The sequence below is a fragment of the Tupaia chinensis genome, unplaced genomic scaffold (assembly GCF_000334495.1).
Source record: "Tupaia chinensis unplaced genomic scaffold, TupChi_1.0 Scaffold000437_1, whole genome shotgun sequence".
Lineage (NCBI taxonomy): Eukaryota > Metazoa > Chordata > Mammalia > Scandentia > Tupaiidae > Tupaia > Tupaia belangeri.
The window spans coordinates 960,123-986,337 of NW_006159942.1; the positions used below are offsets into that span (position 1 = coordinate 960,123).

Consider the following 26,215-nt stretch of genomic DNA (forward strand, 5'->3'; position numbering starts at 1 on the left):
GGGCATTCTGATTCTTTCCTCTTCCTGCTTCTGCTTCACTCTTTTCATCAAGCCTGGAAATCTGTTCTGAAGAACACCTCTCCCCCCGGTAAGTCTTGGGGAGGCGAATCCCTTTCCTAGGTTTCCTTTCTAGGAAATGTAACCTAACTCAGTTAATCTCACTAAGGATGGTGGTATGTTTTGTTTATCATGTGGAGAAGTAGGCAGAGAGGGAGCAGCCATGATTGTGGCTTTGGGAGGGAAAGGGACAAGCCTGCAATTCATTCGCTCTCTTTGCTGGTGGGATTCCAAGAAAGAAATAAGGTAAGTAGGGCAAATCCTCTACTAAGCATGGAAGACAGGGACAGTACACTAACAGGCCTGAAGATAAAACTGAGAGGATATGTGGAAGGAACCAAGTGTGACTGGAGATATTGAGTGGGCATTGCCTTAACCTGAGTGTGTAACTGGAATGCCTTTAGACATGAATGAGACTTAGTGCTCTTACTTTTTGCCTGGTTTCAGTTGGCCATGCCGCATGGGAATCTTTGCAATTATCTTAGTCTTCCTTCTTAGTAAACATTAAGCAATCCCGAATTCTGGGAAGGCATTAAGAGATAGCTATTGTGGGAGCCAGCAGTTAGCGTAATGGCTATGTCGCTGGACTCCCACGTAGTCGACCGTGGTTTGTGTCCCGGACCCGGTGGCTTAAAACTCACGCCGGGCGCGTGTGCGTGTGTGCCCAAGATCCCGAGAGGAGAATGGAGGAGAAGGGATTGCGGCGTGGCCATCCCCCCTGGGGGGTGATTTCTCGCTTTCTGTCTCTATGTCTCTCTCTGTCTGTCTGGCGAGCACACGTGCCCTACAGTGAAAATCTCTCTCAAAAAAAAAAAAAAAAAGAGATAGCTATTGTGATAAAGAATATAAGCAAGGTGAAAGGTGTAAGTTTTGATTCCTACTAGTTTACTTAACAATCCTGTCAGGCCCCCAGGCATGAGACAGATTGTTCATAGAGGTTAATGGTAGACCATGGAGGATTCAAAAATGGGTTTCTCTGATAGCTTCAGTTCTATCTGATATGAGTATGCAGAGAAACCACAGGCGATTGGTTTGCCATTTTCGGTCTTTATTATGCTTTTTTTTCAGTTTCAGTTCAGAGTCCAGTCAAGCATAGTTTACATTCTTGTGGAACTGAAGTTGGCATACATTTGCTATTTTGCCACAAAAGTACTAGAATTCGCTCATCTAGTATCATAGTCTAATGAGACGAGATTAGACTGATAACCATTAAGAACAAGTTAGTGCAGCGTGCTCCTGACATGAGAACTGCCTCACTGGAGGATGGTCAGGGAGCTCTAAGGGACATGGTCACCTTTACGATAAATAGAAGGGGACTCTTAACTGCAGCTAACAGCAACATTATCAGACTGTGAGATTTACATTATCTCTCAGAGGCCCTGCCAATGAACAAGACTTTCTCAAAGGCAAGCAAGTATGGATACTTCTTGGCAAAATTATATTCCTCATCTAAAAATTCTACTGAACCTGATAGACAAATCACCAGAAAAATAATCTGAATTGCAATTGGTCTTTGAGTATATAGCAGTGTTAAGAATTTTTAAAAGAGAAATGCATAGGTATTTTCACTTAGTTCTCATGAACCAACTGTTTAAATAATATTACAATAGAATGCCCTACTATCACAATATATGCAGATTGGAGCTTTTGAAAGAAATCAAATACATTACCCAGTGAATAGCTCTTCAGTTTTAGACTAAAAAGCTTCCCATTTAAAAAAAAAAAAAAAGATGGCTTTCTAGTTAACCTTTATCAGAATTGTCCTCACCGTAGAAAGGCATCAACTGATAGAAAGCTAGTAATATAAATCATGTCTTGGGTGATGCCAGTGAGACTCGTGAATAGTAAATATTAAAAACAGCCCAATAGTTTCAGTCATAAAGTAGAAGTAATATACCCAAGAGCACACTAAGGGGAAGTCTACAAGGGGTGTTCAGCACATATAGGAGAAGTTGCTTTATTCCCTGCCAGAACAATGACAGAGTCCTCTGAAGGCCTCTCTTCTCCATCACTGACCTAGTCTTAGACATTTTCTCTGAGATGAGGCAAGACTTGGATTGTTGGCCTTGTTTATTGTTCTCTAGATGGAGTGTCCAGGTTGAGAATGGTATTGCTATGTAGAAATCCGCAGCACACCGAAGAGTAAGCCTTAAGGAAAGAAGTCAGTTCAATGCTGTGTAATGAGCACAGCTGGGGTTGTCTAACATTGGAAGTGGAGCAAGACTCCTCTCCTCAGGAAGTTGTTTGGATACTTACGTGCTCTTGGGCTATAGCCAGTGGCCTTGCTATATGGTCAAGCAAATCAGACCAAGATGACTGGAGATAAAAACATTCCTTTTCAAGTACTTGGGGTCATGTAGATGTCATCACAAACCCTAGTTACTGGTTCAGAAAGGGGGGGTAGAAGACTAAAGTGTCTTAGTTATATCCCTGGTTAGAAGTCACCCAAGTTCCTGAAATGATTAGGCATGGAGGAACTCAGTTTATGCACTGATGGATTTGGACATGATACAGTCTCCCTCCAGCACGTGATAACAAACTACACTTTTGTCTACAGAAAAGATATCTTCAGTGACATAGCCATTCACTGGACTCCCATGTAGTCAACCGCAGTTCGAGTCCTGGACCCTATGGCTTAAAACTCACGCCGGGTGCATGTGCATGCGTGCCCAAGATCCCAAGAGGAGAATGGAGGAGAAGGGATTGCGGTGTGGCCAACCCCCTGGGGGGTGATTTCTCGCTTTCTGTCTTTCTGTCTTTCTCTGTCTGTCTGGTGAGTGTACGTATCCTATAGCAAAAACCTCTCAAAAAAAAAAAAGGAAAGAAAAGAAAAAGTAAAAAAGAAAAGATATCTTCTGAAATGGCCAGGGTAGAATCGTTTGGGAGAAAAAATTAGTGTGTAGCTGGATAGTGCTTTGCAGTTTACCATTATTGGCAGTCCCAGGGGGCTACAAATTAGTTTTAACTATGATTGAGACTATACCAAACTGGCTTTTGCTTATCCTATAAGAGAAGCAACCTTAGAGAATACAATAAAGGTCTAGAAGAGTAAATTAATCAGTTTGGCTTACTGGGTAGATTTATTTGGATCGTGATACATGTTTTTCTTCTACTAATGTATACAATTGCATGAAGAAAAATAATATTACATGGTTATACCATATTTTTACTCTTAGAGCAGTGGTTTCATTGAAAAACTGAGGTGGAATTTGAAATTTTCTTTTCTCAAAATGTATTGAAAAAAGATTTTAAGAGTTAGATTGTTTAAATGATCGGATATAAGGAGAAATAAAGTAAGGACTCTGCTGGAACTTTTCCTAAAATCTAGAGATAAGAGTGAAGGTAAAGAAGATTATAATTACAAAGCTTTGTACATTTCTCACTTCACGAAAATTTCCACTTTGCCTGAATTAGCAAAACAGAAAAAATGTGTGAAGTGAGAAATGTATAAGACCTGGGTTAAAATTTCCACGTGCACAAGGAAGGCGATAAAATGAATATGACATAGCACCTATGGCATTAAATTTGACTGTGTGCTTTGTGTGGGTCACAACTTCACCTCACATGAGTGAATTTGAGCTAATGTAAATGCAATTCAATTTTTTTTTTTTTTGGAGAGATTTTCACTGTAGGGCGCGTGCGCTCGCCAGACAGAGAGAGACATAGAGACAGAAAGCGAGAAATCACCCCCCAGGGGGGATGGTCACGCCGCAATCCCTTCTCCTCCATTCTCCTCTCGGGATCTTGGGCACGCATGCACACGCGCCCCGCGTGAGTTTTAAGCTACCGGGTCTGGGACACAAACCGCGGTCGACTACGTGGGAGTCCAGTGACATAGCCATTACGCTAACTGCTGGTTCCCAATGCAATTCAATTTTGAAGAGGCCAGGCTAATCCTATGTATCTTTACCTTTTCTTTACCATTCAAATACCATGAAGTCTTCTTGGGGGTGGGGCCAAAGAGAAACATTAACATAGCTGCTGTTACTATGTGAGTAAATGATACATCTGCTGAGCCAAAAAGTCAACTATGGGGAGAAAAAGTATATTAAAAGGGTAAGAATTGAAAACAGTTCAATGGATTATAAACCTAGGGAGAAGTGTAAATCATGCCTGTTTCCAAAAGAGCATTTCAGAACAAAAGGATACAAGACTTTTAAAATGTCATGGAAAACTGAAATGAAAGTACATATTAATTTGGTGCCCCAATCTTGAGATGTATGCATTGTTTATTCAGAAAATGCAAGACTCATGAATTTTTTTTTTTTAAATTTACTATAGGGCATGTGTGCTTTCTGGGTTGGGAGGAGAGAGAGAAAGAGAGAGAGAGAGCAAGAGCCGAGCGAGCAATCCCCAGGGGAATGGCCATGCTACAATCCCTTCTTCTCCATTGTTCTCTCATGATTTGGGGTACACATGTGCATATGCCCAGTGTGTTCTCCATGTCATTGAGTCCAGGACTCTAAATAGTTGGCCACGTAGCATCCAGCCACCTTAACCACCATGCTACTGACTAGCCCACCCATGAACTTTCTGAAAAAATTCTCTTGTACTCTTAGCTATCTTTTTCAGAACTAGCTCTGACTGCTATTGGGAGAATTAATGCAATTTCCTTTATTAGAAATGTAAAACTTTCCCAGAAGTCACTCAACAAAATGCCTTATAATTCTTGGCCCCAAATGAACACCCTATTAATAGATGTGAGGGAGTTGAGGGAACACAATTTCATTCTTTCTTTGTGAGTGTTAAGGAAAAGGGAGTATAAAACAGCTGTGGTTTTACACTATCCACAGCATCTTCCAGTGGGAATGGGGAGGGGTAGTTATCAGATTTGCATTTTTGCAAAGTCATTGTGCCTATAGAATAGAGGATGGACAAGGAAAAGGCAGAATAGGAGGTAAGGAATTTGCTTACCAAATAGGCTATTTTGAAAGGAGAGGAGATACAGTGGTGGGTATTGAGGAGGAGGTAATTTGTAGATGGTATTATGGAGGTTCCAGGTCAGAACTTGGTCATTAGATATGAAAGATTAGAAGAGGAAGAAATATAGGATGAGCCCCAAGGTTCTAACCAAAGTGAGTGTTGATGGTAATAGAAGAGCAGACTATGGAGGATGGAGGTGGTTTAGTTATATATGCCTATCGAATTTCATGTATTTTTTCACCTGCTGCCTTTTAATACTTGTTTTTATTTAAACATTTTTTAAATTTAAAATGTATTTTTTTAAGTTTATTTATTTATTTACTCCATGAGTGAAAGAGACAAAAAGAGAGTGCACAGGAGACAGAATCGCCAACGGGGTTCTAAGGCTGTGATCTACCCCCAGCTTCAGTCTGTTCTAGATACGGGCACACGTGTACTCAGGGAGGTCTCCAGATGCTGTCCTGCAACCTTTGCATGGGGACCAACCTCAAAGAGCATTGCATTTCACCACTGTGTTACTGTCTGGCCTTTCTTTATATTTGTGGACCATATTACCCTCAACTAAAGTAGCATGAATCTGAAATATATCATAAATGCAACATTTGTTATGATCTAAAAATCCTGGAACAGGAGTGTCATGAAAATCTCTGTGTAGGTCTTAGAATTTTAAGAGTCACAGTTATTTTTGGAATTCCTATTTTGAGCCTCTAATTTATTATATTCCAAAAGGACTTTGAAGAGCCAAATACGATAATTATAAGAAAATCTTTGGTAAACTATAAAATGCTAGGCACATGTATGTGATGATAAAAAATCATTTTGGTCAGACAGGTGTCGAATGGGAGAAAATATTCAATTCTCCTGTATTTGTACCCTGTTCTGTTCAACAAGATATATTATGGGAGAAGCAATTCTGACTCTCCATCCTTCCCTACAGAACAGAAAGGGAAGTGGTAAAACGATGTGTCCATTTTGTGGCACTGAATTGAATTGCTAATTTTAATATCACTTTCGACCTGCCTGGTTGCAGACAGATTTAATCTGGTCTGTTCCCCTTCTGGTGATGGTGAAGTAGGCTGGCCTGTGTGTGTGTGTATGAGAGAGAAAGAGAAAGAGAGAGAGAGAGAGAGAGAGAGAAAGAGAGAGAGAGAGAGAGAACTAGAACATTTATTATAGCTGCATATTTAAAGTACATGCTCTAATCCAGCTTATTGTAATAAATCAATCTTTTGATTTTCATTTTATCTATTGGCAGTCCCAGACCCCATCACTTTCCATTATAAACATCTTCAGAGGTGACTCTAAAAGCTGAAGCTAATAATTTGCTACCAAGTACAATATACTTTCTCTGCAGATTAGCCCATTCTGCGTATTTCATGTAAATGGGATCCTACAATATGTGATCATTTATGTCTGTCTTCTTTCCTTTTAAAAAATAGTTATATGTATAGGACCAGCAGGTGGTGTGGTGATTAAAGGGTTTGGCTTCCTACATGACCAACTGCGGTTCTAGCGCTAGGACCTGGGGGCTTGCTTTCTCACTTTCCCTTTCTCTCTGTCTCTCTCTGGTCAAATTAAAAATAATAATACTAGTAACAAATGGAATGAAATAAATAAATATATTTTTTTAAAAAGTAGTTATATATAAAGGGTTTTATTCAGGTACCAAGAAAAATCTTATATCTGACTTGTGTATAACAGATAATTCACTTACTTTGGATGATTTGGTTCTCCCTAATGACAAAATCTGCCTGTCTTCTTTCACTTAGCAGAATGTTTGCAAAGTTTATCTGTGTTGTGGTGTGTCTCAGTGCTTTGTCCCTTTTGTTTATGCCTAATAGCTAGTGTATGGATATACTACACTCTGTTTACCCAGTCATTAGTAGATGGTATTTGAGTGTTTTATGCCTTTTGGCTTTGTGAATAAGGGTGCCGTCAATGTACGCTGTCATTAACCTTATCCTATGCTTGCATTGTCAGTCGTTTCTCGGTCTTTTTACTTGCTTCAAGTGTATACTTGTATTATCCCATATCTATCAATCCAATCATTGATTTTAAGGTAATTTTCAAAGATCAATTTATCTATCAAAAATAAGCTATACTTCCAATTAAATACTTCAATTTCTGTGCCCTTACAGTGTTCATTGATTTCACTGATATAGTTCAAGGTAATTTTCGAAGATCAATTTATCTATCAAAAATAAGCTATACTTCCAATTAAATACTTCAATTTCTGTGCCCTTACAGTGTTCATTTAGAGTCTTTTATGTAAAATTCATACATAATAAAATATATATTTGCTGAGGTGGAAAATGCATATACTTGGGTAACCCAATCTCTTGTCAACATACAAACCATTACTGTCACCCTGTAAAGGTCCCTTATGTCATCTCTCAGCCAATACTCTTCATCCCCCAAAGACAACTTCTGTTTTGATTTTTTTTTTCTCCTCCATTCTCCTCTCGGGATCTTGGGCACGCACGCACACGCGCCCGGCGTGAGTTTTAAGCCACCGGGTCCGGAACACGAACCGCGGTCGACTACGTGGGAGTCCAGCGACATAGCCATTACGCTAACTGCTGGTTCCCGATTTTTTTCATGATAGATGTTAACTACTAGATACCTGGGTTTTTAAAAATGGGTTTATGTCTTAATGGAGTTATTATATATGACTCATTCATTTTTGATATGGTTATTGATTTATTTCTACTTATTCTTTACCTCAATTTCCTATTTCCTATTAAGTGTATTTTGTTTTTCTCCCTTTCCAGCTCTTTATCTCTTATCCTCACAAGTTATTTAAATATTTTATATTATCATTCTATTCTAATAAGTTTCTTTTTTTCTCCTATGTAAGCAAGTGTCTATTTTTTCCAAAAATTTATAAATTTAATTAGTAAAATATTCTTCAATTGGATAAGATTAAAAAAATGGTATATTTAAAAATCTTCCTGCTGGCTTCCCTAAGCCTATGTATGTCTTTTATTATTATATGAAAGCTTTAGCCTATTAATCAGTACAAATAGACTTCACAATAAGTTTTAGTAATTTTTTGATTAATATTGTTTCTTAAACCTTATATCTTCCTTTATAATAATCTTCTTTTCTTTCGTTTTCTATGTTTATTGCCAGAGGTCACATGTGCTCACCAGAGAAAGAAAACGAGGCAGAGAGGAGAGGGGGAAAGCATGGTCACATGCCCAGCCTCCCACTCCCACCCAATGGGGCATGGTCATGTCACAATCTATTTGTCTCCCTCTCTCCTTCCCATCTGGATTCTGGACATGCTTGTACACATACCACTGGGTCCAGGACCTGAACTCTGCTTGTCTTTGTGGATCCAGCACCCTCAACTACCTGGCCACAGGGTCAGCCAAGTAATAATCCTTTTCTTGCTGATATACATCTTTAGGAAATTCTTACAGAATTAATTTTGGTGATAAATATATATTCTGAGTTCTTGCATGTATGAAGTATTTTTATTCATTTTCACAATTTTGCTACGATTGGAATTCTATGGTCCAAGTAACTTTCTCCTGAAATTTTTTTTTTTTTTTACTATAGGGCGTGTGCGTTCACCAGACAGAGAGAGACAGAGAGACAGAAAGCGAGAAGTCACCCCCCAGGGGGGATGGTCACGCCGCAATCCCTTCTCCTCCATTCTCCTCTCGGGATCTTGGGCACGCACGCACACATGCCCGGCGTGAGTTTTAAGCCACCGGGTCCAGGACGTGAACTGCGGTCGACTACGTGGGAGTCCAGCGACATAGCCATTATGCTAACTGCTGGTTCCCTCTCCTGAAATTTTGAACATTTTTTTTGTTATTTTATTGCCTTCACAGTTTCTTTTCCTTCCTTTTTTAAATTTTTTATTTTTATTTTCCATAGGGCATGTGCACAAACCTGAGCAAAATAGAGAGGGTAAGTGAAAAATCACCCCCCAAAGGGGGTGGTCATGCCACAACCCCATCTCCATTCTCCTCTTGGGATTTTGGGCACATGAACACATGTACCTGGCATGATTTTCAAGCCGCCAGGTCTAGGCCCCTAACTATGGTGGGCCATATGGGAATCCAACACCATAACCACCATGCTACCTGCTGGCCCCTACAAGACCATATTCTGTAAAGAAGCAGAATATGGACACAGATCTTTGGTGTCAAATTATGTGTGCCATCTTCTAAAAAAACCTAAATACATGCTTTCCTAGTCTTTAAAGAACTGGTCTAGAGCAGAGAGTTGGCAAAAGTTTATTAAAAGTTAAAAGCCAAATTTTATTGATTCCAGAATGAGAGTCAGAGAAAAAAGAAAGAAAAAAAATGAGAGAATGTAAATATGTAAATAAATTTAAAAAATCAATTGTGATACATAGAGGTAATTTTAGCTGTTTGGTGGTAATATTTATATCATATCCACTTGCACAGTCAAATCTCTAATTTTTTTTTTTTTTTTTTTGTTTTTTGATGGTTTAAAAAAAAAAAATCCCGGGGGAAAAAATGACTGGAATTAAAAAAAAAAAATTCCAGTGGAAAATAGTTTAATTTTACTAATGTATTAACTCTATATTATTGACTCTCAGTCCCCAGCATCAAGGGAAAATATTACAAAAAGGAATAACATTTTTTCTCATTTCAATTGAGTTTCCATGACCCTCCTACTTAATTCAGTCAGTGTTCTCACTCTCTGAACTGCTATACTTAGTATATTGGATCCATTGCTATTCTTAATACTTCATCAGAGGCTGAGGAGCTTGTAAATAATTTGAATTAAACATCACAGAAATTCTCTCACATATGTTCAAAAATTCAAAATTTGTGTGTGATCATCTTATACCAAACACATTCTAATTATACACTGAGCTTACCTCAGTTAAGTGACTCATTTTAACATTGCAAACTACTAAATTTTAACTAGCTTTTGCTAATGCTACCCAGAATGTATTTATTTCATCTGCATTTTTATTAATTCAGCAAAAATTGGGATCTACTATGTGAAGATTCTGTGCTTAGAGTAGGGGCACATATGAACAATCTTTCCTTTAAAGATTTTGCTGTCTGCATGGGAGAGAAAATGGCTGCTAGATCTAGCAAATAAAAATGCAGGATACCCAGTTAAATTTAGATTTTAGATAAATGATATTTTCAGTCAGTCCATATAATATTTGGGAATACTGGGAACCAGCAGTTAGCATAATGGTTATGTCGCTGGACTCCCACGTAGTTGACCGCAGTTCGCGTCCCGGACCCGGTGGCTTAAAACTCACGCCGGGCGCGTGTGCGTGCGTGCCCAAGATCCCAAGAGGAGAATGGAGAAGGGATAGCGGTGGGACCATCCCCCCTGGGGTGATGATTTCTTGCTTTCTGTCTCTATTATCTCTCTCTGTCTGGCTGGCGAGCGCACGCACCCTATAGAAAAAACCTCTCAAAAAAAAAAAATTTGGGACATACTAAAAACTTGTATTTTTTTTACCTGAAATTTGAATTTTGTAATTTATCTGGAAAAAGAAGTTATATACAACAGTAAGTGCAATAAATTGGTTAAGTCCGGAGAATGGTAAAAATAGGTAGGGTCCTGTTACTTAGGGGCTTTATTTTTAGGTTTTCCATATTTTTTAGGAAAGAATGTGACTTTTTTTTTTTACAATTTGACAAGACCCAGGATCTACAAAATGCTTTGACAGGAAAGGGACACTTAAATAAAAATGATATTCTTGTAAATATTTAGGGAAAAATTTCAACCATATTGCACTGGTTGTATTGTAAGAATTAGTTTACAGCTATATGAGAAAGGTTTTTTTTTTTTTTTTTTTTTTTAAAGAAAGAGATTAGGCTATAGGACACACATGCACTCACCAGAGAGACAGAGAGAGATAGAGAGAGAGAAAGTGAGAAATCACTCCCTGGGAGGATGGCTATGCAGCAATCCTCTCTCCTCCATTCTCTCAGGATCTTGGGCACTTACGTATGTGTGCACAGTGTGAGTCTTAAGCAGCCGGGTCCAGGACTTGAACCACCATCGACACTGTGGGAATCCTGTTATATAACCACTACTCATCCCCAGAGAAGTGATTTTGAGGGTGAGGCCTAGTATAAATGAAACTTCAATGTGATTTTACATGGTGAGGAGGACAAACAGGCCTTACTCTTCAAGAATATAGGAAGCTAAACGTTTTCCAGAGAGGGAAAAATACTGTGGCAGAAATCATGGGCCTTCACCTTTCAAAGGTTACATCCAGAGAAGAAATGTTAGAAATGCAGACCTGCTGGGCTCTAGTCTCTGCCTCTGATGGTACAGGCAAGATGGCAAGATGGCAAGGCCAACCAGGCTACGAGGCACAGTGACCACCGCAGCAACAGATTCTTCTGCACCATAGACTGCGATCTTTTTTCCCAATAGAATATTCATTTTTTAATGGAGGTAGGAGTTCTGAAGAGACTCCAAGTGACTTATGCAAAATTGGGTAAGGGGTGGAAAAAGACAAAAGGCAGACAAAGGGAAGCTTGAAAGCTAATAAGAAAACAAATCCATTCTCTTAAAATTATGATAAAGTATATGTATGCAGATGCGAAAGTGAAAGAAGAGGAGAGAGATGAGCAACCTCGCCCCACAACCTCTGTCTTCTAGTCCTCCAGCCTGTCAGGTTTTGGGTGCCTGCACACATGCCCAGCGTGTTTTCTGGCTTTTTGAATGACCAAGCTGGGGTTTGAATTACTATCACCTTGTGGGATCCTGCTTCTCTTAAGGTGCATTTCTGCTGCATCATGGAGCCATCCTGGGCCTCTTTAATAAGGACAAATTCCTATTCAGGAGAGCTCTGTGCCCATGACCCAATCAACTCCCCAAGTCTCCACCTCCCAACACCATCACTTTGTGGGGCAAAGTTTTTTTTTTTTCTTTTTGAGAAGTTTTTGCTATAAGGTGCATGCGATTGCCAGAAAGACAGAGAGAGACAGAGAGACAGAAAGTGAGAAATCACCCTCCAGGGATGGCCATGCCACAACCCCTTCTTTTCCATTCTCCTCTAGGGATCTTGGGCACACATGCACATGCGTCTGGCATGAGTTTAAGCCACCAGATCTGGAACTTGAATCACGGTCGACTACATGGGAGTCCAGCAACATAGCCATTATGCCAACTGCTGGTCTCCTGGGACAAAGATTTCAACACATAAATATGGGATGAGGAACATAAACATTCAGATAATGGTAGTAGCTACAAAGGAAAAAAAAACTTATAGTAGGTACACAAAAAAAAAGGAGGAAAGAATCAAAGCACATCACTACAAAAGATTACCAAACCACATAGAAAAGCAGCAAGAGAAGACTACATTTAGGAACAAAAGGATTACAAAACACAGAAAATAACGAACAAAATGGGAATAGTAAATCTTTATCAATATTTGCTTTAAATGTGAATGAATTAAAGTCACCAGTCAAAAGCATATAGTGACAAGTAGATTAAAAACCAAACAAATAAGAAACACAAGTGTCTGGGACCAGCAGTTAGTGTAATGGCTATGTCGCTGAACTCCCATGTAGTCGACCGTGGTTCGAGTCCCGGACCCGGTGGCTTAAACTCACACTGGGTGTGTGTGCGTTCGTGCCCAAGATCTCGAGAGGAGAATGGAGGAGAAGGGATTGCGGCATGGCCATCTCCCCTGGGGGGTGATTTCTCGCTTTCTATCTCTCTGTCTCTCTCTGTCTTTCTGGTGAGCACATGCGCCCTATAGCAAAAACCTCTAAAAAAGAAAGAAAGAAAGAAAGAAAGAAAGAAAGAAAGAAAGAAAGAAAGAAAGAAAGAAAGAAAAGAAACACAAGTGTGTGATGCCTACCAGAGGCTCACTTTAAAGATACACATACACTGAAAAAGAAGGGATGGAAAAAGATAGTCTATGTGTATCATAACCAAAGGGCAGGAGCGGCTATAGTCATATCAGACAAATTAGACTTTAAATAAAAAACTGTCACAAGAGACAAAGAAGGTCATCACATAATGATAAAATGGCCAGTTCAATGGGAAGACAGGACAATTACAAATGTGTACATACCCAACACTGAAGCACAGAAATACATAAAGCAAACAATGACAAGGAGAAATAGACAGCAATACGTTAAGAATAGGAAACTTTAATACTCCCCTCTCAGCAATGAATGGATCATCCAGACAGACAATGAATGAGTTTAACAGGAAAACCACTTGATTGCAAGAAAAAAAAAAATCCTTGTAATGGCTAATAAATATCTGAACACAGAAATATGTTGACCATGTTATGGCAGCCCAAGATTGAATTCAACCATAGAGAATCCATCTGGTCTGATTATTGGGGTATATTTTAACTATCTTCCTTTTGGTCAAAACACGCCATAGGCATTGTTAATGACCAACCCAAGTTACATCTCGTGCAATTGCCAGAGTGGCCTGGCTCTCTGCCCCAGTTTATCTAGTCCCTCAGTGGGATTGTTAAGAGGCTGACAGGCTTACAGTCAATTTTCTTAGGTCTGTGCCAGGCAGGACAAAGGATGCACAGGCATTGTCTGCCCCAAATGTATCCATGTTTTGTACATTACGTGTGGAGCACCAGATCGTCCTTACTGAGGGATCTCTCATCTTGGAATACAATTTGGTGGTCAGGTTTCCAGCTTATTTCCATAGGTGGGGGATTCTTGGTTTCTGTTGTGCTCAAGGTCATCTGGAGGATGAGGTGGGTTTGTTTGTTTTTATTTTTGTCTTTGTTTTTTGTTTTTACTCTGCGCATGTTCAACTGGCAAAACAGCTTAAAACCGTTGCATGATAGTAATCTCTGAGGAGGTCAAACTATAGACATGGTCTATATTTTATGTGTAGTTTCAGCATTAGGACTCTGCTGAGGATACATCTCAATACATAAATAAATAACCTTAAAAAAAAAAAAAAGAAACAGGAAGAGGTAACTGGGACACAGAGCCTATGTTTGAATGTCACTACTGTGGTTTATCCCCCTTGGATCAGGGACATAACACCCTGCTCTGCATTCCTTTGTGAAAACAGCAGCAGCCACTATGCTGCAGAAATAGCTTGATAATGCCCTACAATTAGATGCCAAGCTGTGACATCAGTGCATGCTGGCAAGTCCTCATCAGAGATGTGTGAAATATATACCTGTTTCTGCAACCACCCCTGCATGGCTCAGGCATTGCAGAGACCGAAGAGTGCAGGAGATAGCATCCCAGGTGGGGAAACCTCAGCTCATAACCAGTGTTGGCAAAAGTGGCCGTGGGGAGACACCTCCCCCAAGTGGATCTCAGGCATGAAACAGCAAAGCAAGAGAAATTTTCTAGACATGTGTCAAGAAATACTTACTGCTACCCATCCCCCCTATTTTACCTGGGGTCATGGGTGGGTAAACAGGCAGGATCTGATCAAATCCCAGTCAGGAATGAAGACATGAATGGTTGGCAAAATTTGTAATATCGATATTAACGTTACCTCATTTTTACCCACAGGCTCGTGACATTAGAGGACTTTTGGACAACATACATTTTAGCATGTTATTTTTACCTGTTAATTCTAAAATAGAATCATCCTTAGTAGTTTCAGTATTAGTTACAAAAATTTAAGTCTTAAATTAGAGATAAGAACAGAGCACAACTCGTACGACAACCATGTATAAAATTTGAAGATATTTGGTCTCCATGAAAAGACGCTATGACAGTTGAGGGGTTGGGGGACAGGTGTACTCATTGACTAGGGAGATATGGGTGTCACTGAATGTGCAAGACAGTGCCAGTGTATACACCATCCATAGCTGTATGTATTTCCTCCTGTCTGAAGTATCAGGACACACTTGCCTTTGGTCTCATACGACACTGTAGTGCCCAAGCATGCCTCTTGGTGTCATCACATTGTCATGTAATGCCCTGAATCACAAGTTTAGGGAGATAAAATTTTAACTTCCCTTAAATATCTTTTCATTTGTGTTGCTCCACATGAAATGTCTTCAAGCCTGGAATGTACACATTATCTCTTCATTCCAAAAATTAGATTTGTAGTTTATAGCTTGTCCTTCTAACCACATACCTTCAATGCCAATAATTCCCTAGTATCTGAATCCATTATTGCATTGCTATCAGAAATACCTGAAACGGGATGATTTAGGAAGAAATATAAGTTTATTGACTCATGATTCTGAAGAAATATAAGTTTATTGACTCACAGTTCTGGTAGTTGGAAAGTCCAAAGGCATCACAAAATGACAGAAGGCAGAAGTTGGGGCAGAGTAGAGTGTGATCTGTCATCACATGGACCTCTGCTGGCCTCATTTCCTCTTCATCTATTCACGTGAGAACTCAATCATGGAGGCTCCACCCTAATGGCTTTGTCATACCCAAAGACCCATGGAATGAGTCTGGGATGCCATGAAGAATTTGTTTCCACTTAACACTTTGACAATATAACCACACCCCAATGCATGAACCCTTAGGAGACCTGCAATCACTGCCAACTGAGACCAAGAGCAAAATCATGAAATTTGGGGAACAAACCCTTATCCAGACCATAACATCCACCCAACTTATCTCTCTAGCCATCATCTAAATGGGCCTAAGTTATAATAAATAAAATCTCTTGTGTGATTAGGAGTTGGCCATCAGTGCAAACCCCTAACAGGCATGAAATCAGTTTCATTCTATCTGCATAAACAGAAGGTAGGGGAAGGGTGAACCTTCAAAATGAAGTTTGGCCTCTGCAAAAAGATAGGACTTGAATTCTGGATGGTGAACCAGCAAATGTCCAGATGCAGTGGTCTGTGCAGTATGTGTGAAACTCACTCTAGGAGCGTCACAAAAAGAGGAAGTCATCCTGAGGAAACATTAAACTGATGTCTGGAAAGATGCTCCTAGATTGCTGATCGGGAAAAACCCTGCATAGTAAGAAGCCATTTACAGGAAAAGACAAAATTGGCTTCCATATAAGCTAAAACTAAAGATAATATAAGCTGATGCTTCAGCTATCAAGCATTGATTTATCACTGAGCTGGCTCTTAGGAGGAAAATCTCCTGGCTAAAAGCAACAGGACTTATTTAATTTGGCAATTACTAATGTAGTTAATACTGTATTATACACTTAAAATTTGCTAAGGGAGTAGATCTCAAATGTTTTTATCACATATATGAAGTGGGAGATGTGTTAGTTTAATCGTGATAATTATTTTATAATATATGTGTATATCAAGCCATCCTATCGTACAGCTAAAGATATAAAGATGCAGCTTTATTTATCACTTATACCTCAATAAAGCTGAAAAAAAATCTTGCTTCAAAGACCCCATAATAGTGTTCTCTACTAGATACTAGGGTATAAGAAAGACACATTTTCTTTCTTTATTGAGTTTCTAATGTAGGAAGTAAGACATTAAGTAAACAATCATTATAGCTGTAAGCAATACAAACAAGGAAAAGTATGGTATGCAATGAGAGATAATTAATATGGTGATCTACCTTAGTCTGGAAGTTATAAAAGTTTGCTAGCAAAAAGGACATTTAGGGGCTGGCAGGTGGCATGGTGGTTAAGGGTGCTGAACTCCCACATGGTCAACCATGACTCAAGTCCCAAACCTGGCAGCTAGCTTTCTCACTTGCCTTCTCTCTCTCTCTTGTTCTGTCCCTCTCTGGTCAAATTTAAATACATACATAAACAAAGTTAAATAAAATAATTGTTTAATAAAAAAGGATATTTAACCTGAAATCAAGAATATGAACAGCCATGAGAAGAAATTAGTTTGGGTCTAATCAGGAGAAAGAATTACACAGTAACTTAAAGGAAGTTTAAATAAAAACAAAAATAATTGTCAAACTAAGATATGAGACTAACTACAAACATGGAAAAAACATCCTGAAAGGTAACTTAGGACTGGAAAAGTATACTTAAGCAAGTACAATCTTGCAAGGAAGGTTCAGGTCTCATTGAAGGAGGTATGGCTATAGCACTTTAGAGAATGGAGAAATATGCTGTGTCACCTAGACCAGAGTTAGCCCGCTGTCTCAGGGCAATTAGGAGGAACCCTCTAGGGAACAGATGAGCTCAGTCTGGTAGGTACCTGTGCAGATGGAGGGAACACACAGATTAGGGAGTAGGGAGTCTCTGCTATTGGAGGTAGTGAGTAGGGAGTCTCTCTCACTACTGGAAGTCGTGAAGATGAGCTCTGGTAGGTAGGTAGGTACCTATGCAGATGGAGGGAACACACAGATGTAGGGAGTAGGGAGTCTCTGCTATTGGAGGTAGTGAGTAGGGAGTCTCTCTCACTACTGGAAGTCGTGAATTGAGAGTGCTGGGGAGGACTCTCTGTCCAGGATCCTAGTACACTCCACTGTGTGGCTCTGACTGAAGCAGCTCTGGGCCAGCACGTGCATGCACCAAGTAGAGGAGAAGAAGTGTGGATTACTGACCTGAGCTAAGAAACAGGCCCACAGTATCTGCTGCTCTAGCTGAGAATCAAAACACGTGGTGGCCAAATGCTGGAGAAAGCTGCCCCATGCATGCACTTAGCACTGGTGAACCCATGCAGACCAAGCAGTAGAGAAAAATGTCATGCTCTACAGCAGCCTGACAATGAGCCACTGGGACATGAAAGGGAGACCTCTTTCTCCTACAATGTCTCTCAGTTGAGCACTCCCAACTGACGAAATGTATCATCTCTGTTGCCAAAAGGAATATCTTTAAAAAGCCCTTTTTGGGACCAGCAGTTGGCATAATAGCTATGTTGCTGGATTCCCATGTGGTCGACCTGGACTCGGTGGCTTAAACTCATGCCGGGTGCTTGTGCGTGCGTGCCTAAGATCCAGAGCGGTGAATGGAGGAGAAAGGATTGCAGCCTGGTCATTACCCCTGGGGAGTGATTTCTAGCTTTCTGTCTCTCTGTCTGTCATTCTAGTGAGCACATGCACTCTATAGCAAAAAACCTCGCGCCCAAAAAAAAAAACCCCACAAAAAAAAAAAAAAAAAAAAAAAAAAAAGACAAGGCCCCATTTTTTGTCCAGCCATGGTGGTACAGTGGCAGAACAAGGCTCTGCAATGCTAGAAGCCATACAGAAAGTCAGGGGTTTGGTTCCTAAGATGACCGGTACACACTGGGCACACGCACGTATGGTTGTGGTCCTGGCTGACTGGGAAGACTGAGCAGAGGATCGTGGTATGATAACCTGTTGATGATCCTTCTTTCATTTTTTCTCTGTCTCTTTCTTTTTCCCTTTCTTTTTGTCTCTCTCATGGAGGCAAGCAAGAAAGAAACTTCAAAATACCTCTTTTTTCTCTTTTTTAAAAAATTGCTATAGGGCACATATGCTCACCAGAGAGAGAGAGAGAAAGAGAGTGAGAGAGAGAGAGAGCACGTGCAAGCAAGCACCCCTGAGGGGAGTGGCCACATCGCCATTCCCTCTCCATTCTTTTCTTGGGACTCTGGGCAGCTAGGCATGCACACCTGTTGTTGTGTCCCTTGAGCCACCAGGCCAAGGCCTTGACCCAAGTAGTTGATCATGTGGGGTCCAGCTGTTTTAACCACCATACCACCAGCTGGTCCCTCAAAGACCTATTTTTACAGATTAGGTGAACAAAAGGTGAATTTGAAGCTTAAAGGCAATAAATTGATAATTGGCATCCAGGCAAGCGATGTCTTGAGAAGGAACAAGGCAATGGGAACCCCTTAGTAGGGAAACACTACATTCAAGAAGCTGAAAGAAGTCCGGTGTGGCCTGGTGAGTCTCATTTAAAGTGGGAGAAGGAGACTAAAATCACCTCAAATGGGGTAAGTCATACAGGGAATGTATTTGCTCTCATAACTAGATTAGAATTCTAGTGGTAATTAACTTCAGGCAAGGCTTTATCCATCAGCTCAAATACGGACCAAAGGAACTAATTTATCACCACCCTCCCTCCCCACTGTCTTCTTTCTGCAGGTGTCTTAGAGCATCAAGGAAACTAGAGTTTTCTTTTACTGTATGATAGGTGCCAGGGGTTTCTAGCAGGTCTGTGCTTCCTTGTTCACATTCATGAAAAGACCAAACAAACAATTCACTCAGTCCTTCCTTGGAAGAGGAGAACACTGCTTTGTCCTAAGAGTCTGGCAAACACCTCCCTCCAGTCTCCTTTTCTCCATTGGTCATGGTCCCTGAACCAGAGAAATGCTGGGTGCCAACTGACTGAAGCCAATCAGAATCCTTCAGTTAGGACTACTTAGGAAAGAAAGGTGGTACGTCTCACCTAAAAACACATGAAAGCCGGGTTATGTTTGGGAGGGCTAGACTGGGGGGAGGAGAGTAAAATCTCATTGGCTAGTAAACGTATTAGCAAAACTCTACCATCCCATGAAATGATTTTAACGATGTAAACATTCTGAGGAATTTTAAGAAAAATCCAGTAGCTCTGCCCGTCTTGGTGGCACAGTGGTTCCAGCATTGAACTGCAGTACTGGAAGCCATGTGGCCGACTGCGGATTCCGATTTCCCCAGGCAGCATGAACTGGTACCAAGATCCTGATCAACGGGAGGGCTAGGACAGGGGATCACTGTCTGAGGAGACCCTGTTGAGGGTGCTTTACTCTCTCTTTTTCTTGTGTGCATATTTGCTCTCTACTATGAATAAAAAGAAGGTAGCTTTCTACTATGAATAAAAAAGAAGTAAACTTTTCAAAAATCACTAGTTCATGTGTAGATAATCGGTGGGATTAGAGGGGACTGAGGGAGACAATTGAAGATGCTATTGAAATAATCCAAATGAGGTTGAACATTGTCAGCAGAAAGGGAGAGGTATCAATTGATTTCAAAAAAATATTTAAAAGGTAGAAGTTTTAAGACTTTATAGCACATTGATGTGGAGACCGAGTGAGAAGTACAATGTCCAGGGTTTGGATGCCTTGGGAGAAACTGTAGTCCCTTTTACTGAAGGTTCTGATGGAGAGGAAGGATTTGGAGCACAATCATGGCTTCGGTTTTAGAGAGAGGTTTTCGCTACAGGGCGCGTGCGCTCGCCAGACAGACAGAGAGAGACAGAGAGACAGAAAGCAAGCAATCAACCCCCTAGGGGATGGTCAGACCGCAATCCCTTCTCCTCCATTCTCCTCTCGGGATCTTGGGCACGTACGCACACGCGCCCGGCATGAGTTTTAAGCCACCGGGTCCAGGACTCGAACTGCGGTCGACTACGTGGGAGTCCAGCGACATAGCCATTACGCTAACTGCTGCTTCCCATGGCTTCGCTTTTAGGCCCTTTGAATAAATGAGTACAGTACTGGAGGAAAAATCACAATGTCAATATATAGTGAGTTTTTTCATTAGTTGTAAATTCCAGAGTTTTATTTAATAATCTGATCAAAATTTATAAAAATGTAAAAAAACCACATAGTTAAATATGCAATGCATTTCAAATGTAAAAAATGTATGCGCATTGTAAAACAGCAAATAAAATGTAATGTATAAGTGTTAGCCATATCCTATTCTGATGTGATTGTTAGTCTTTGCTATCTTTTTTTTTTTTGCTTCCTTCAACATCAGTTCTTTTAGCCCCAGAGCATCTTCTGAGCCTCTCCTCTCCTGGAGCCATTTGGGTATTCACGCTGTCACCCTGTGCGAGCTCTCAGAACTCTTCGGCTCTGGCCCTGCATTGCGGGAATGTTATGTGTCATCCCTTCTGTCCTGTTCTGCCAATGCTCTAAAGGCTTACAGGAAGGACACTCCCACGTCAGATGGCTTCTTCTGCCAGGTCTTCGTCAGTCCCTCAGTCCTTTCTCTTTAATGTGGGTGTGGTGGGGAGAGCGAAAGGGAGGAGGAGGCAGTGGGAGCTGCTGTGACTGCAGTCAAGACTGCCCCATGGGGCTTGGAGGAAAGATGGCGCTGGTAGGAAAGGAACAGAGATTTGGCGGAAGGGAACCACCCTCATCTTCTTTATTTTCAGTGCCCAGTCATTATTTGACATTTCCTGTATTTACAAAATTTTGTGTCTTTGGATCACAGTTTCTAAATAAAGGTTTCTTTTTCTTTTTTCATTTCATTGCAATTTAGGTCCAGTGTCAAAAGACTTCTTTCAGTATATGAACAAAAAGTGTGTTTTGAAAAATTTCTCTGAAAAGGAATTCAGGGTCAATCTGAGAATTTTATTTTAACAGGAAATTATCCTTTATTGATACCAACAGTATCATTACTCATTCGGTTTCCCAAGTCTTCTGTAACATTTTTCTCCAGGAAAGGAAATAAATGAATTAAATGAAGGAAATATACACATGGTCATAATGACAGCAGAGAGATTACACAACACTTTCTTGACGCAGAAGTCAGTCTTTGATGCAAAATCCAAAGGAAATTAAAAAAAATATATTGTCCCCAAATGGAGGAATTATAATTCAATGAGAGGCAGAGAAATTGTAAATCAGCAACAGAGAGAGGGGAAAAAAGGCAGAGCCGAGTGTCAGGAAGGAGGACTGTGAGAGAGGGTGTGATCTTACTAATCACATGGATTTTGAGACAATACACTTTATGCCTAGAGCTAGCCCCTGGCGTAAGAACAGGGTGTATACCAAGTGTTCATTTATGCTTTTTTGTCTCATTCTTGGGACAATGTTAGGACAGCAATGCCCTCAAGCGTCAGTAATAATCCACTTAAACTTCAATGTGCCTGAAGTTCTGCAGCAGCAGCTACTCATCGGGCAATGTGATTACCGCACTGAATAAGTACGCACAGCCATGATGTCAGATTCCAGTCGCATTCTCTCTGCATTCAGGATAGGACCGAGTTTTCCATGTAAGGTTAGTGTACTATAAAAATAGATCATGAGTAATGACGGGCTCTAGGAGATGAAGTTTGAGGGAGTATGGGGCTTTGGGCCTGTGACCAGGTATTTTGGTCTATGATTTCTTTCTTTCTTTCTTTCTTTCTTTCCTTCCTTCCTTCCTTCCTTCCTTCCTTCCTTCCTTCCTTCCTTCCTTCCTTCTTTCTTTCTTTCTTTCTTTCTTTCTTTCTTTCTTTCTTTCTTTCTTTCTTTTTCTTTCTTTCTTTCTTTCTTTCTTTCTTTCTTTCTTTCTTTCTTTTCTTTTCTTTTCTTTTCTTTTCTTTTCTTTTCTTTTCTTTTCTTTTCTTTTCTTTTCTTTTCTTTTCTTTTCTTTTCTTTTCTTTTCTTTTCTTTTCTTTCTTTCTTTCTTTCTTCTTTCTTTCTTTCTTCTTTCTTTCTTCTTTCTTTCTCTCTCTCTTTCTTTCTTTCTTCTTTCTTTTTCTTTCTTCCTTTCTTCCTTCCTTCCTTCTTTCCTTTTTTTTTTTTTTTTTTAAATAGCATTTTTCTTTCTTTTTTTAAGTCAGCAGAGCACCTATTTAAAGCCAGCAGGCAGAAGCGTTCCCCTCCCAAGAACACAACCAAGCAAGCACCTGCTTTCCATCCACTTTCCTTTGTTCCTTTGGCCTAGCAACTCAGCCAATTCTTCCATGGAAATACTCCCACCCAGGCACTGTTGTGCACGTGTGCAGCATAGCCCTGTCATTACAGGACTGAGACTAAAACTAAGTTGACATATTCATCTTCCATTTAATACTTGTATATTAACCTGCATATTAAAATGAACACCGTTTTGAACAACTCGATGTAGAACGGTGGTTCTAAATTGATGGTGAATTTGTCCTCAGGGGACACTTGGCAATATCTTGAGACATTTTTGGTTGTCACAACTTTGGAGAGCCTGGATACTATTGGGATTTAATGGGAAAATACAGGAATGTTGCTAAACATCCTATAATGCACAGGACAGCCCCCCATATAGAGTCATCTGGCTTGAAATGTCAATAGTGCTGAGACAGGAAACATGGCAAAGAGTAATACTGGGAAACTGTGTTACTCAAGAAATACAAATTAGAAATACAAATTATCTGGGACCAGCAGATGGCATAATGGTTACGTCACTGCACTCCCACATAATCAACCATGGTTTGAGTCCCAGACTTGGCATCTTAAAACTCACACTGGTCCCTATTCTGTGTCATTGGTTTGTGTTTTTGTTTTTATGTCAGTGCCATGCTGTTTTTATTATGATAGCTTTTTATAATAGTAGGTTTTGAAATTGAATAGTGTAATGTTTCCAACTCTCTTCTTTTTGCTCAAGTTCAATTTGCTATTTGAGATCTTTTGCAGTTCCATAGGAATTTTGGATTACGTTTGGTATGTTTGTAGAAAAATGTTTTTGGAATCTTTTGGATATGATTTCTTATTTGCATTTAATCATTGTGCATCTATTTTTTTTTTAAGAGGGGGGATGGCCATGCCACAATCCCTTCTCCTGTATTCTCTTCCTGAGATCTTTGGCATGCCCACACATGCACCCAGTATGAATTTGAAGTCACTGGGTCTGGGACTCAAACCACAGTTGGCCATGTGGGTGTCCAGCAATGTAACTGTGATGTTATCTGCTGGCTCTATCACTGTGTATCTTTATAGCATAAAATATGTTTTTCAAAGTGTGCATGCAGTCAAGTCAAAGATATTACCATATACATCATCTTCAACAAATAACTTTCCATTCTAATGTTTGTTAAATGTTGTTTTTGTTTGTCCTGAGCCCTTCCTATCCACCTTCCACTAATTACTCTCCTATACAGCCGCTCGTATCTTCAACTGTCCTCTCTATTATTGTATCTTCAAACCTCCTATTTCTTACAATTATACTTAATCAATAAATGCAACAGTTGCTAGAAGGTTGAATTGCAGTGTTGGAAGCCATTTTCTGACCATAAATTTGGATCCTTGGGGGTTGGCCTGAAAGCACCCAGAATGCATGCACATGTGCCCATGACGCTAAGGAGATGGAGTGTCTCGAGATAGCTCGAGATGGCTCCCGTATGCAGTGCTCGCCACAATGGAGGACTGGGACAAGGGGATCGTGGTGTGTTAAGACTTTGTCAAGGGTGCTTCTCTCTCGTATCACACATGCACACTCTATCATGAATACACTACAGTTATGTCGATGAGATAACAGGTGCATGCCGAGGTCCCAGCCTTTAGGTTGGACCATGAATTGGACCCATGCCTCTGATAAGCTCACATTCTGTAGAGAACAGCAACTAACAGCATGTACCACTGTGGATGGGCCTTGTTTGTCTTTGCTTTTTCTTCTATTTTTTTTTTTCAATGATTTCAATGTCTGTCAAATTTCTCTTATTTTCGATGTATACTTTTCTAATTTTGTTGAATTGTTTCTTTATAGTTTCTTTAAATTTGCTGAGCTTTAAAACAATTACTTTGAATTGCTGTCAGATGGTTCATGTATCTCCATTTCTTTAGGTCAGCTACTGGGAGATTATTATGTTCTTTTGGTGGTGAAATGCCTCTTGACTTTCATGTTTCTTGTTGCCTGAAAATTTGGTGGATAAGCCACCTCTTTCAGACTTTATAGCCCCATTTTGTTGTGAAATATCTTTTCTTATTCAGCAAGTTCAAAGACATTGGCTAGGTGGGGTGCCACAGTTCTGGCAATATTAAGAGAATAACTGTATTCTCTGTGCAGCTGTCAGCTGAGTCAGCACTGATGAAGATCTCAGGAATCCTCAGGAGTTATAACAGTGGATACTTACAGTGGCAACAAAAATTGTTTGGGTCTTTAGTAGTGATGGCTGATAAGGTCCTGTCAATCTGTTCTTCTGTCATCAGGGAAGTTGTGGTTGAGAAGATTTCTCTTTTCTCTGGGTCTAGCATGCAGGTCTGTTTATATTGGTGGTGGTGCTGGTGTCTGAGAGGTGGTGCCTGTGGAGCAGTCAGAGAACTGAAGCCTGAAGCAGAGGCACACATGGAGGAATTATGGCTCTATGGTCTAAGGCAGTCATGATCCCCATGCCTGGGGTGCAGAGATATCTGCTTCTATTTTGATAGTAGTATGTGAGGCATGGGTACTTGTGAAGCTGCCGAAACATTGAGAATGTGAGCCTAGGTGTACAGACAGTTGCAGGGTGGGACCTAGCACTTTATGGTAGTGGAGCTGATTCCTGGAGCACAAATATGCTCAGGGAGACCTTAACTTCCTGAACTAGCTCATAATTGTAATGGCTGCATGGGATGAGACAGAGACAGGTGTGGTGCAGTCACAGAGCCCAGGGCTGTAGTGTGAAAACTCACATGGAAACCACAGTTGAGGGGACTGGGACACATGCAGTGTTGGGAGGATTGGTAGCACTGACCCAAAGCAGCACAACAATGGTTGGTTCTAGGGAGAAAGAGCGATATGCAGCCATTTCCTAGTGGGAATGGCTGTTGATTATCTCACTGGCAAAAGATGTTGAAGTCCCCTGTGGAGCAGGCTGCTAAGGACCACCGTAGCTCCTGCTGTGTGGCTGATACCAATAGCCTCCATGTATACGCTTTGGTCCTAGCTGCCTCTTGGTGAATCAGGTGTGCTGATTTCACCAGAAATCCTTTCTGTATGGAGATTCTTCATTTTGTTGTTGTTGTTTTTCTCCACTGTGTTGATATTTTAGCGGGTCCTTGAGTCCTCAGCAATTTTAGTTTGCATATAGCTGTCTATCCACAACTTTTTAATTAATTATTTTTTTGTGTGGGGGATGAAAGCTGAAACCTCTTGCTCTGACATCTTGGTAATGTCTTTACCGTAATTATTAGATAATTTAGATCATTTGTCTACCTCACTACTTTATTACATTCAATTTCATTACATTGTTATTTTTGAGACATTCACAACCTAAAAGGACTGTGATGGAGAATAGTTAGTTGTGTAAGTGTGGTGTTTAGTAGGGAGTGATCCAGCCCATAGTCTCAGGTAATAGTCATATACTCAATGAAGGGGAGGGATGGAATTATTTCGATGTCTGACAGCCTCTTGTGTTGTCAGAAAAATCATGATGTGTTTTGCACAGAAAAAACATAGACAAAATAGAGCATGACTTTTCTGATGAGGCAATATTAGGCAAGATATGCATATTACAGGGTGACAGAGGGGATTTACATGTCAGTTACTTCCTCAAATGGATTGTTTGTATTTCTCAATTACACAACATGACATGGTAATACAATCAACTCTCAGAAGTTGTCAGATCAATAGATGTTATGACTTAATATAACGTGTAATACAGGAAAAGTAAATGATGAATCCAAACACCCACCTAGAGGGATACTCCATATTTACAGGCCTTTCTATTTGATGTTGAGTCAATAATATTGACATAGCAAATCTGTGAAGGCAGATTTTTTAAAAAATGAGACTCTCCCCCAAAAAGTACACAC

At 40.2% G+C, this 26,215-nt stretch overlaps 1 long non-coding RNA gene across 1 annotated transcript in view; it reads left to right on the forward strand.

The window, feature by feature from the left end:
- LOC106735559 (uncharacterized) overlaps positions 1-26,215 on the forward strand; it is a 27,508-nt gene continuing 1,293 nt past the window's right edge. The window contains exon 1 of the long non-coding RNA XR_001370860.2: positions 1-88. This is a non-coding gene — a long non-coding RNA (uncharacterized LOC106735559). The remainder of the gene's footprint in view (positions 89-26,215) is intronic.